Raw genomic sequence first — 13,546 nt, forward strand, 5'->3', positions numbered from 1 at the left:
CACCTAGCACACAAAGCCACTCTATCAACTCAGGGAAGCAGCCAAAATGTATAGACAAAGAAACAGGTCACAAATGACAGAAATGGAGGAAAGCAAATGACTGAATATAGAGTTCAAAACCATGTTTATAAGGTTTTTCAAGAATTTTCTAGAAAAGGTTGATAAATTTAGTGAGATTCTTGAGGATATGAAAAAGGACCAACTGGTAATTTCCTGCCTCGTTTCTGCTTGTACCCTTAAACTTCCCTTTCCAGTAATTAAATTCTCATCATCTCCACAAGGTTTACAATGGAAAAAACAAAAACAAAAAGTTGTAATAAAATATGTTAAGCAGGGCGATATCCCTTATGATTTATCTAAAGAGCTTAGGAAGAAAAACTGCTCTTTGAGTTAAGCTATGAAGTAGAAGAGCATGGTTTAAAGCAAAGATATTCATAGAATCATTTTACAAAGTAATAGCTTCTAGTACAGCAGGATTTGCCTAGTGATTCTCAGTAGGTGTTCCACTAAATTTTAATCAATGTATAAAATTATTTTTCATAACTATTACAAGTGTTCAAAATAAATGTTGAGCTGAAAAATTATGTGACCCAGTATAGAACTGTTATAACTTATCATAAGACTGCAAAACAAACAAACAAAAACAAAATCCCAATTGGGATTAATAATGTGAAACCAGATTCAAAAGACCACATGATTCCCTAAGTATGATATCTCTTTCTTAGGTATATCTGACTAGGGGTGGGGAGGGGAGTTTGTACAAAGGCAGTATCTAAAAGTGACCAAGAGAATGTTAACACTGCTTTTATAAGCTATGAGACACTATTAGATTGCTAGAATAATGATACATTCTATTGAGTTTTAGTTTTGTCTGGAGCCATTTAATCCTTTCTAAGGTTCTAATCTAATTAAAGTTAACATTTTTAAAGAATATTTCAGAGAGGGCAGGACTGGAGGAAGGAGGTGAACACTGAGAAGAAGAGAAGCACAGAAACAAATACAAGCAGTACTTATTCATGACAAATCAAGTTACCTGGAATGTCTCCTACACTTGCTAGGTTTATTATAGGTAATTAATTTACCAAGTCATCAGAGCCTGATAATCATTAAATATTCAAAATATAAAAATAAGTCCCCTTAATCTGATTCCATGTTCAGAACAAGTCAAAACCCTGGTACCTGAAATAAACCCTCACAATGTTTGTATTGGCTGAATGATGATTCATCACACAGCCTTCTCTTAATTCAATTTCCCATGGAAGGCTGGTCTGAGAAACAATGTCAAATTCAGGAAGGCAAGTCAAGCATGAAAACAGATTTTTGGAAATTCAGCAGGTACAACATAACACATCATTACAATCAATTAGACCAAACCGAATTTCAACTTTCTTATGACCAAGTAAGTCACCCTGAAATAAAAAGTATAAAGTTGATGCTAAAGGGGAATTGCCATTCCCACCATCTCCTCTTTAGTTTTAATAGCGAGGTCCATTGAGCAGACTCCATTAAGGAATTGAGATTAAAAATGGGAACATGAAGTTAGCTAAATTCTGAGAGCTAGGTGGTTGTTTATTATCATCTTTATCGTGGTTTTGGACCAATAAATTTAATTTTTTCAATGACTTTATAGTGGAAGAGGGGGTGGGGAGCAAGTGCAGAACAGTATGCTATCACTTAGGTAAAAACAAAATGTGTACATGAGTGATTGCTTATATATCCACTGATTATCTTTGGAAGGATATACAAGAAATCAGGAACGCCGAAACTGGTTTGGCTCAATGGATAGAGCGTCAGCCTGCGGACTGAAAGGTCCCAGGTTCGATTCTGGTCAAGGGCATGTACCTTGGTTGCGTGCACATCCCCAGTAGGGGGTGTGCAAGAGGCAGCTGGTCGATGATTCTCTCTCAAAGATGTTTCTAACTCTCTATTCCTCTCTCTTCCTCTCTGTAAAAAAATCAATAAAATATATTTAAAAAAAAGAAATCAGGGACAAATATCACTTCTAGAGAGAAGCTATATGTGACAGGGGGATTAGGTGAGAAGGAGATGTTTCCCTTTTAGACTTTTACTTTCAACGAATACTACTATTAGTATACTATACATTTACTAATAATATACTATACATTTCTTCTTCTCACTGGCCTTCAGACTGAAGGATCTACAATACTTGGCTATATAAACATCTGAATCTTTGGGAACACTTGGGAGTTTCTTAAGCCAAGTAGATGATTATCTTATTAGCAAATTTTGGTAAATATCCCTTACTCTCCCTCTTAGAACATTCCACTGTTTTTTCTGGAAATATTCACAGGGAGGAAAAATACTCTAAACTTTTCTAAATGTCTTCTTAAACTCAAAAATGAAAGTACGTATATATAAATACATATACAAAACAATGTCACCTTAAGGATCCTTTTTCACCCCTTGTTTAACTACTAAAGATATTTCTGAAGCTTTCAAGATAGACAGATTCTATGTATGAAAGGATATACCATTAATATATATGACTCTCAAAAACATAGGTTAATATACTAAGACACTAACTTTAACACTATCTTCATGATTTGAGACAAATCTATTACCAATCTGTTAACACTTGTGATTAATTTTTGTAGTACCTGAGCAGTATGTGAAGGATACCCTAAGACCTTGATATGAGGGCAGATTGTCCTTTGAGAATTAAAAAAATCAACAAAAGATTATGCTAGAGTCCTTAAGAACAATGGTTCTTAATCTTTCTTACTCTCCAGTGCCAGTAGCTGGGGGAAGGAAGGCCTACTCTTGCACGAATTCCATGCATTGGGCCTCTAGTTAACTGAATAAGAATCGATAAAGTTGCTGAAACCGGTTTGGCTCAGTGGTAAAGCGTCGGTCTGTGGACTGAAAGGTCCCAGGTTTGATTCCGGTCAAGGGCATGTACACTGGTTGCGGGCACATCCCGGTGAGGGGTGTGCAAGAGGCAGCTGGTCCATGTTTCTCTCTCATCGACGTTTCTAGCTCTCTATCCCTCTCTCCTACTCTCTGTAAAAAATCAATAAAATATATATTTTTTTAAAAAGAATTGATAAAGTAGCAATGTAATATTAATTGGTGTGATATTATGAGGCATTCCATCACTGGACAAGCATTTAAAAATATATATATATTTTAACTGATTTCAGAGAGGAAGGGAGAGGGAGATAGAAACATCAATGATAAGAATCATTGAGCCCTAGCCAGTTTGACTCCATGGATAGAGCACTGGCCTTCAGACTGAAGGATCCGGTTCAATTCTGATCAGGGGCTCAATCCCCAGTAGGGGGTGTGCAGGAAGCGGCCAGTCAATGGTTCTCTCTCATCATTAATGTTTCTATCTCTCTCCCCCTCTCCCTTCCTCTCTGAAATCAATAAAGATATATTTTTAAAAAGAATCATCGATTGGCTGCCTCCTGCACACTGAGGATCCAGTGGCAACCCAGGCATGTGCCCCTGACCAAGAATCCTACCATGAAGTCTTGGTTTATAGGTCAAAACTCAACCACTGAGCCACACCAACCAGGCCTTGGCAAAGCATTTTTTTTTTAAATGTATTTTATTGATATTTTACAGAGAGGAGAAAGGGAGAGAGAGAGAGCTAGAAACGTCGATGAGAGAGAAACATCGAACAGCTGCCTCTTGCACACCCCCCACCGGGGATGTGCCTGCAACCAATGTACATGCCCTTGACCGGAATCGAACCCGGGACCTTTCAGTCCGCAGACCGACGCTCTACCACTGAGCCAAACCAGTTTCGGCCTTGGCAAACATTTTTTAAAGATAATTTCTCCTCCCTCACAAAGAATTATACTCACCTCTTGCTTATAAACTGTAGCAATCTATATGCTAAAAAAAAAAAAAAAAAAAAAATCCCAAACTAGTCTTTTAATTCTCAAAGTAAAATTCAATATAAACGAGCATTATTTAGGTTATTAATAAAAAATGTATTTCTAAAAACCTTTCCAAGAATGGGGAAGGGAAGATTTGCAAAGAAAGAACTGAAAAAAAAAAAAATTTAAAAGGAAAGGAAATTAAAGGAAGATTAACTACTTTAGGAGTTTTAGGAAGAATGTGAGGTGATAGGCATCAAGGATCCTCATTAAAATGTTATTATGTGCCTCTGTAAATGGCAGTTTACATACCTAAAACGAAAAGCATTACAAGTGTGTATACTTATTTCAGTAGCTCCACCATTCTTTTAGTTTTCCAGATTTAAAATCTTGGAGATACTATAGACTTTTACCCTAATTTTTTCTCCAGTTAATCAGTCATCAAATTCTAATATTTTTTCCTTCAAAATGTCTCCTGTGAATACAAAGCAAAATTCCCAATTTCAAAAGAATAAATACAAAAAGCGAAGACTATTAAAAAGAACATTTTTCAAATGAAAAATGAGAAGTATTCATGATATACTGAGTCAAAACAAAACACCCAACCGCCATAGGGAGAAAAATGTATAATCCTAGTTTCATAAAAGAGAAGATAGTTATCAACATAAAAAAAAAGATTTGAAAGGAACCACTCTACATGAAAATGTTAACAGTTGTTCTTCCTGTTTGAGGGAGTTTATAACTGTGTTGCTTTTTCACACTTTCTCTATCCACATTTCCTAAATTTTTTTTATCATAAATATGCACTATTTTCAAACTTAGAAAAATCCTTTTTTTAAAAATTGTCTCATTTTGCCACTCGTTGTCTATTTTCATTGCTCTCATCCTATTCCTTCAGTCTGCCTTCCCCAGGACTGTAACAACAGCCTCCTTCCCCTTGAGGTCCCCCATTTCTCCCCAACTTACTATTACTTGTATACATGCTCCTAAAACTCAGCATTCATACTTATCTACAGCATATGGAAACAGAGCTGACCATATAAACAATCAACTTAAAATAGTGATTCTCAGACTCAGGGCCACTGATCTAGGGGTAATTATTTCTTATGAAGGGGCTAGCCTATTGCAGGATGTTTAGTAGCATCCCTGGCCTCTACCCACTGGATGCCAGTGGCTTCTCCCAAATGTGTGTGTGTGTGGGGGTGGGGATCCCAATTGCCCCCAGTTTTTTTAAAAATACATTTTGTTGATTTTTTACAGAGAGGAGGGGAAAAGATAAGAGAGTTAGAAACATCAATGAGAGACACCGATTCAGCTGCCTCCTGCACACCGCCAACTGGGGATGTGCCCACAACCAAGGTACATGCCCTTGACCGGAATCGAACCCGGGACCTTTCAGTCCGCAGGCTGACACTCTATCCACTGAGCCAAACCGGTTTCAGCATATCTCTCATCATTGATGTTTCTATCTCTCTTTCCCTCTCCCTTCCTCTCTGAAATCAATAAAAATATATTTAAAAAAGGAAAAGTTATAAAACTTCCAAAATTATATATGTATCTGCATATATATATGGCCTACACTTCTTGATATGTCTTTAAAAACATTCCTCAGTCTTGCCCACATCTTATTTTTCTCAGTAGGAACTTCCTAGAAGAATCCTTTTCATTCTCAATTCCAAGCCTTTGAACAGTTTCCTCACTACAATTCCCATTCATATTTTCGGCTTATATCCATTCTTCAATTGTCAGTTCTTTGCAGAAGCTTTACTGATTTGCTCAGTTCAGTTCAGCATACGCCCACTAATATAGAGCATTACATATACACATATATATTTGTTTGCTTGTTAATCTCATACCCCAAATTAGAGTAACCTCCCTCAGAATTTTAGGGAGATTACTCAGGCACATTTCTGCTGTATAGCTATTGTGCTAACACTGTCCTGGGCATAGAGGCAATTAAAGCTGGACAACTGATGAATGAATTTAAATGCACTGCTGTTAATGGTGTAAGCTATTGTTTTCTTTTTTAATAAGTTGCTTTTGAACCTAATGGAGCGATTGGTTAAGTATAATCATTCAAAATGCTCAGTAACCTTCAAAACGTTTTCAGAATGAAAACATTAATATTTAATGGTATATTTTCAGGAACACCTAGTGGTGGGCTTTTTTCCTTCCCTTTAAAATTTTTGGAAACATGTAAGTTTTGAAATGTTCTCTACACTTTCAGGAAATCATACAAAGAATTTAAAACTATTAATTTAAAACTATTAAACATGAACTTTATGAACTCCATTTATTTTAAAATACCCAATGGATTGGATTTTTTCCTCAGTGTACAAAACTTAAATATGGCCCTGACTGGTTTGGCTCTGTGGATAGAAGGGTCCTAGGTTCAATTCCAGTCAAGGGCATGTACCTTGGTTGCGGGCACATCCCCAGTGGGGGGGGGGGGGGGGGGTGCAGGAGGCAATTGATCAATGTTTCTCTCATTGATGTTTCTAGCTCTCTATCCCTCTCCCTTCCTCTCAGTAAAAAAAAATCAATAAAATATATGAAAAAACAAAACAAAACTTTAAGTATGGTCAACAAGAGCAGACAACTCAATTTTATTAGTGTCTGGATATACATCGACACAAATACACTTTGCACACATCTATATTATATCCAAGCCGAGAGAAGTAAATGAAATTAAAGTGCTTTGTGAACTTAAAAAAATAAAAAATAAAAAAGCCACATACAAAGAAGGCAACAGACTAGACAGGGCTGCATAGTCGCACGCTGGAAGCCAGCCTGCGTGGGCCCCGGCAATGATCAGCTGTGTGTCCCAGTACACGTCACTTCAGCTCTCTGTGCCTCGGTTTCCTCCTTGTCAAATGGGGGTCATAGTACCTGTCCCACATCGAAACTCCAGAAACAGTGCTTGCATACAGAAAGCACAACATAAACAGTGACCCCTGTTATTACTACACCATTCGCTATTAGCCTAGTAAGAAGCCTTAATGTCTCAAGTTCTGGTTCCAGTCTGGAGCTGGTTTCACAAAAAGCAGGATAAGCTGTTTACAAGTTTAAGCTATTACGTGGACTAGTCGCTCAAAATTTCTGCCGGTGCCAAGCCGGCGATTATTCCAGAATTCCTGTCTGTCACAGTAGCTTATTTTTTTTTTTAATCTGCTAGGAAACTGACATAGACAACCCTGTCTTCAAGGAGCTTTACAAGCCACCAGGAAAACAAATCCGCTCTTTGTTATCTCCATATGTAAGTCCATTCGGGAGCGAAGAAAAAGGCTTAGGTAGTGACTTGACCAACTTCTCAGAAAGCACAATGAGGTCTTTTAAGGTTGCAATCAGCAATTCTTATGCAGTTATGTCAAGTTTTTGTCCGGCTACACAAAAGCTTATCAGTCCGGGCACCGCGAGGCCGGCGGAGCACCGGGAGCTCGCGGCGGCCGGGCCGGCGGCGGGCGGCGGGGAAGCCCGTCCTCCGCCGGCGCCTCGCGCTCCGTCCCCGCCCCGGCTGCGGCCGCCGGCTCCGCCCGAAGACAAACAGTGACAGCAGGTCCCGTCCGCGCCCCGCCCGCCCGCCCGGACCCCCCGCGCCCCCGGGGCCGCAGCCCCGACCTCCCCGCCGCGGCCGGGCAGGGGGTTCGCCCCGGGGACCGCAGCCTCGCGCCCCGGCCCCGGCCCGGGCAGCCCCGCCGAGGCCCCGCGGGGCCTGCAGGTGGGCCCGGGGCGCGGCCAGGCCCCAGAAGGAGCCCTGCCCGGGCCCGGCAAGCTGCGGGCGGGGGCGCGCGCGGCCCGGCCGTCACTTACCGGCGCCTCATCGTCCCGCGGCGCCTCCGTCGAGCCCCGGCGCTCACCCTCTGCGCCCGGAAGCCTAGAGCGTCCCCGGGCTCCCGGGCCGAGCCCCACTCAGGGCCATTCAAACGCGGCCGCGCGCGGGGCCCGCCGGGATTGCTCCCCTTGGGCGTCTCTCAGGCCCCGCCCCACGCTGGCCCCGCCCCTCTCGGGGAGCGCCGGAGGGAGGGGGCGAAGAGGGCGTGTGGCCACAGTGCCCCCTGGTGGTCACAGATACGCACACTGGTCTTGCTACGTCGCGGTAATAACTGCTTCGGGGGACGGGAGGAGACTGTACCTTAAGTGTTTCAAACTATTTGCTATAAAAATATGGTACAACGGGGAGAGCTAGTCACTTCCACACTGGACAAAGGATTTAAATGCATGGACTCTGGAGCTATATGACGTGTGTTTTGGTTTCCTCATCTGTAAAATTACTAGGGGTAATAGTCATAGCTGCCTCACTACTGTGAGGATTAAATGAGTTAATACATATAAAATGCTTAGAAGAATGTATCTGGCACATGGTAAGCACTATATAATTGTTCCTAATATGTGTCAGACTCTGTGTTAGACTCATAAGAACACAAGAAATATGCATGATGCAGATGCTGTCCCCAGGAGGCAGGCTTAGTCTCTTTGGAATGGAGTACACTCAAGTATGAGGTCAAATTTGGGTCTATCCCTGAGATGCTTTTAATTACTGAGGGTAATTATCTTTATTTTAGTGGAGTCAGAGTCTACCCATCTTCAACAATGAGCCACTGGTCAAGGTTAACCAAAATGTAACAGGAGCAAGTAGTCTTTGATGGGCCTCTCACCCCTTGCAGAAGCCAGTCAAGTAGTGCATTTATTTTAATCCTCACCTGGGGATATGTTTTTTTTTACTTTCCTTTTAGAGAGAGATAAAAACAAACAAACATTAATGTGAGAGAGAGATACATCGATCGGTTGCCTCATGGCATGCTCCTAGACCAAGGATCAAACCTGAAACCTACTGTATGTATGTGCCCTGACAAGGAATAGGACCCTCAACCTTGTGGTGTACAGACAACACTCAAAGCCACCCAGCCAGGGCTCAAGTAATGCACCTGATGGAAAATATCCTCCCTGCAAGACTACATCCTTTGATGCACCTTTTTAAGGCTCTCCTCACAGAACTCTCCTGGGCTTGCCTAAGAAACAGGTTGGTTATGTTTGGCACAGCAATATTATTGAGGATCTACTATGTGCCACACTGAAATTGTGCCAGGCGCTTGAGATAGCCTGGAGAACCTCACAGTGGCTTGGGAAAACAGGGAAAGAGTCATTCCAATACACTATGGTGATTGCAGTGATAAAAGGGTATATTCTAAATATACTATGGGGCAGATAAACTAATCGGAGCTGAGGTGTCATTAGGTGAAAATAACAATGTATTTTTTTTTAACTAACTTAAACCTTTGTATTCTTATATAGTGACAGCTACAAGGTACACAGGCGGGAAATGGCTATTAAATGAAGGAAAAATAAAAAGTCAGCTCCCTGTTAAATCACTTTATGTAAATATTCAGACATTTACCACTTTAAAAAATATCTATTATCTATTAAATGTAGATGATAGGCAAAGATGAAAGAAGTTTTATTTTTTGGGGAAAGGGGATTGCAAGGATGCCTACCGTATACTGTTTTCAAAGCTCTTTACACCATTGCCATAGAATCTAACTGACAATTTCACCTAAGTATTTAAACCAGAAAGAGACATCTTATAATAAATATAAGTGGTTGTTTGTTTCCAAGTTTTGGCAATTATGAATAAAGCTGCCTCAAACATCCATATGCAAATTTTTGAGTGGACATAAGTTTTCAACTCCTTTTGTTAAATACCAAGGAACATGATTCTGGATCCTATGGTAAGAGTACGTTAAGTTTCTTAAGGAACTGCCAAAGCACCTTAATATTAAGATGAAAGTTGTTTGAACCACATCAATAAGCTGTCTTTTAGAGTGGCTGTGACATTTTGCATTCCCATCAGCAATGTATGAAAGTTCTCATTCCTCCATATCTTCACCAGCATTTGGTATTGTCAGTGTTCTGGATTTGGGCCATTCTGACAGATCTGTTCTATCCTATTGTTTTCCTTTACATTTCCTAATGACAAAGGATGTGGAGCATCTTTTCATATGCTTATTTGCCATGTGAACATCTTCTTTGATAAGGTGTTTGTTAAGGTCTGTCAACCAAACTTTTATTCAGTGCAAAGAGCTTAATTATGTTACAGCATGGCGGCCACTCAGTAGTGATACAGCTCGCTGATGAGACAGCACAGCGCTAGAACAGCACAGCTAGGCAAGGACATGGCTATGCTGTGTCCCTGGGGTGACTTGCTTCTCTGGGTAGACAGCAGTGCTTCCTTCCAATATGGTCGAGTCCACTCTGTCCTGCTCCAGTTTGTTCTGGATGCACACTCTGATCGCTCTGTTCTACTCCTCTCTGGCCCTGAGAATAACCATGTGTTTTTCCTCCCTAGTAACAGGGCTCTTAGTGTAAAAATGTAAGCAATGGTGAAATTTTTCAGGCATGAATTTAGGTCCATGGGAGAAATATTTTTAGGATATGTTTTTCTCGTAAGCAATGCCTTTGAACTGCTCTCGGATTATACCAAGCACAAGCAGGAACATGCCTCTGTGTGGGGCCACACCTGTTAACAAATGGGACTGGAGAGAGAGCCCAGCAGGGTGAGCGAAGAAAACAGGAGCCCGGGGTTCTAGATGTCTGCAACGTAGAACATTCCACTAAGTAGGAGTGCAGCTGTAAAGAAAATAAAATTCGGTACACATGGGTGAAGTCACTTTCTCCCAAGCTATTTCTTCATCACCATTATCAGAAACAGGAATTTCCTGATGGCCCACTATAGAAGAGACCTTGTACTGGGCCCTCAGCAGAAGGTGAGAAAGGTATGAGACAGTACTTACCCTCAGGGATGCTGCATGATGTGGTAAGACAAGTAACGGGGCCTCGGGAAATCTGCTGGGTTAACACAGAAGCATCTCCCCTGTGTAAGACCCAGGCGGTCTGAAGGCCTGACAGAATCTTATGTTCTCACCTCTGGAGCTTCTTAGTGTCTCAGGCAGGTTCATCTCCAGACTTAGGTTTGGAGGTTTAGACCAATGGGTGAGTGGCCCTGGCCCCTAGAGCTCAGGTGACTGCCAAGTGTCAGCAGAATTTAAGGTGAAAAAAAAATTTTTTTAATGGCCTTATATTGCTACTTTTGAAATATATACTATTTTAATGATGAAAATGCAGGTCAGGGGAGACACCAAGATGGCGGCATAGGATAGACACCCGAATGCAGCCTACCACAACAAATTTGAAGTTTGAACTGAAAAACAGGGGAGGCATTGCCCTGAAGTGCTGGACGGCTAGCTGAGAGGAGGCTCTGCCATCTGGGAAGGAGAGAGAAGGCACGCTGAACCTCAGGAACTGTGAAGGTACAGAGAACTGTGTGCGCGAAAAGGCGCTGGCTTACTCCCAGCGCGGGGAGAGGAAGGGCCGGACAGAGATTGCTGCTGGCTTACTCCTGACGCAGAGAGGGCGGGCCGGGCTGAGTTCGCTACTGGCTTACTCCCAGTGCACAGAGAGGGCGGACAGCTAACTGGCTTTCTTGTTCAAGAGGAAAACAGAATCAGCCTATTGCTCTGATAGACGGCCCCAGACAGGGAGAGGCCAGACTGTCAGGCAGTGGGCAGAGATCTCTCAGGGGTGTGTGAAGCCAGAGGCCATTACTGTGGGACTTGGGGAGGAGCCCAAGGGAAAACAGTTTGTCTGCACCAACCTGAGACTCCGCCCAATCTCTGGCTGAGCACAGAAGCTCTCCCAGAGGCTGGCTTTCTCTAAGGAGGGACTGGTAGGAACCCAAAGCTTGTCTGTGCCTTTACCAAAGAGGTGCGCGCGCCTGCAACCAATCTTCCGAAACTCTCCGAGAACAGGTCTTTTCTAAGGCGAGACTGACAGGGAACCAAAGATTGTCTGCGCCACCCCGAGACCCCGCCCTATCCAAGCAGAGTACAGAAGCCCTCCTAGCTGAGACTCTGCTGATCCTCACAGCCAATTGGCTTGGAGATCAAAGCTTCCCAGTGATACCAACAATAAGCAAGGCTTTACAACAAGACTGCACACACAGCCCACAAAGAGCTACACCAAGACTGTCCACCGCAGGTAACTGGGAAGGCTATGCTACTGGGCTCTACCAGAACATCTAGCACACAAAGCTATTCCATCAAATCAGGGAAACAACTAAAATGCAGACAAGAGGAAGGAGACAAAGGAAGGAGATGGAGGAAAAGAAAAGATTGGACATTAAGTTCAAAACTACAGTCATAAGATTATTCAACAATATCCTAAAAAAAGGTCGATAAAATAAATGAGACCTATGAGAATATGAAAAGGGAGCAACTAGAAATAATAAGGGATCAACAAGAAATGAAGAAAACATTGTCTGAAATAAAAACTATTGTACAAAGTCCTAAAAACAGACTGGAAGATCGCAAGAATCAAGACAAAGATTTAGAACACGAAGAGCCAGAGGACACTCCTCTGCAGAAGGGAGAAGATAAGAGAATCCAGAAAGTTGAAGATAGTGTAAGAAACCTCTGGGACAATTTCAAGCGAAACAACATCAGAATTATGGGGATTCCAGAAGAAGAGAAAGAGCAAGATACAGAAAGAATACTGAAAGAAATAGTGACAGAAAACTTCCCCCACCTGGGGAAAGAAATAGACTTACAAGTCCAGGAAGCCCACAGAACCCCAAACAAAAGGAATCCAAGGAGGACCACACCAAGACACATCATAATTAAAATTCCAAGAGCAAAAGACAAAGAGAGAATATTAAAAGCAGCAAGAGAAAAGCAGGTAGTTACCTATAAAGGAACACCCATACGATTGTCAGCTGATTTCTCAACAGAAACCATGCAGGCCAGACGGGAATGGCAAGAAATATTCAAGGTGATGAATAGCAAGAACCTACAGCCAAAGATAATCTATCCAGCAAAGCTATCACTCAGAATCAAAGGACAGTTAAAGAGCTTCACAAATAAAAAAAAGCTAAAAGAGTTCATCACTGCCGAACCAGAATTATATGAATTGCTGAAGGAGGTTATTTAGGAAGAGGAAGAAGATAAAGATAAAAATTATGATCAACTATCAACAAGTGAATCTTAAAACCAAGGGAATTAAAAAAATCTGATGAACAATATTAACTGGTGAATATAATAGAATCAGAGGTATGGAAGGGGAGTGGACTGATGATTCTTGGGGAAAAGGGGAGTGAGGGTGCAGGAAGAGACTGAACAAAAACTGTGCACCTATGGATGAGGACAATGGGGGATGGGGATGAGGACAATGGGGGATGGGGAACCTGGTGGAGGGGAGCAATCGAGGGGGGGAAGAGGATCACATTTGTAATAATCTGAACAATAAAGATTTATTTTAAAAAGAAAAAAAAAAGAAAATGCAGGTCAATTTTCTTCATTGACACTTCTAAGTCAATAAAGTTGAAATTATTTTTGGGAGCTCAGTTAAGTAATTAATTAATTAATTTATTTATTTATTGTTAATAGTTTTATTTATTTCAGAGAGGGAGGGAGAGAGAGAGAGAAAGAGAGAGAGAGAGAAACATCAATGATGAAAGAGAATCATGGAGTGGCTGCCTCCTGCATACCCCCTACTGGAGATGGAGCCCACAACCTGGGCATGTGCCCGTGACTGGAATGGAACCCGGGACCCTTCAGTCCACAGGCAATGCTCTATCCACTGAGCCAAACCAGCAAGGGCTATTTATATTTTTAAATTGTCACCTGAAGATATTTTTTAAATGGATTTGAGAG

The 13,546-nt window shown here is 41.7% G+C and overlaps 1 protein-coding gene across 1 annotated transcript in view; it reads right to left on the reverse strand.

Annotated features, from left to right (window-relative positions):
* The window catches only part of KATNBL1 (katanin regulatory subunit B1 like 1), a 45,941-nt gene extending 38,134 nt beyond the window's left edge, over positions 1 to 7,807 (reverse strand). The window contains exon 1 of the mRNA XM_036447098.2: positions 7,656 to 7,807. The gene's annotated coding sequence lies outside the window, so the exon portion shown is untranslated. The remainder of the gene's footprint in view (positions 1 to 7,655) is intronic.
* Positions 7,808 to 13,546: the final 5,739 nt, after the last annotated feature.

This window comes from Pipistrellus kuhlii, unplaced genomic scaffold (genome assembly GCF_014108245.1).
Source record: "Pipistrellus kuhlii isolate mPipKuh1 unplaced genomic scaffold, mPipKuh1.p scaffold_m20_p_1, whole genome shotgun sequence".
NCBI classification, from domain to species: domain Eukaryota; kingdom Metazoa; phylum Chordata; class Mammalia; order Chiroptera; family Vespertilionidae; genus Pipistrellus; species Pipistrellus kuhlii.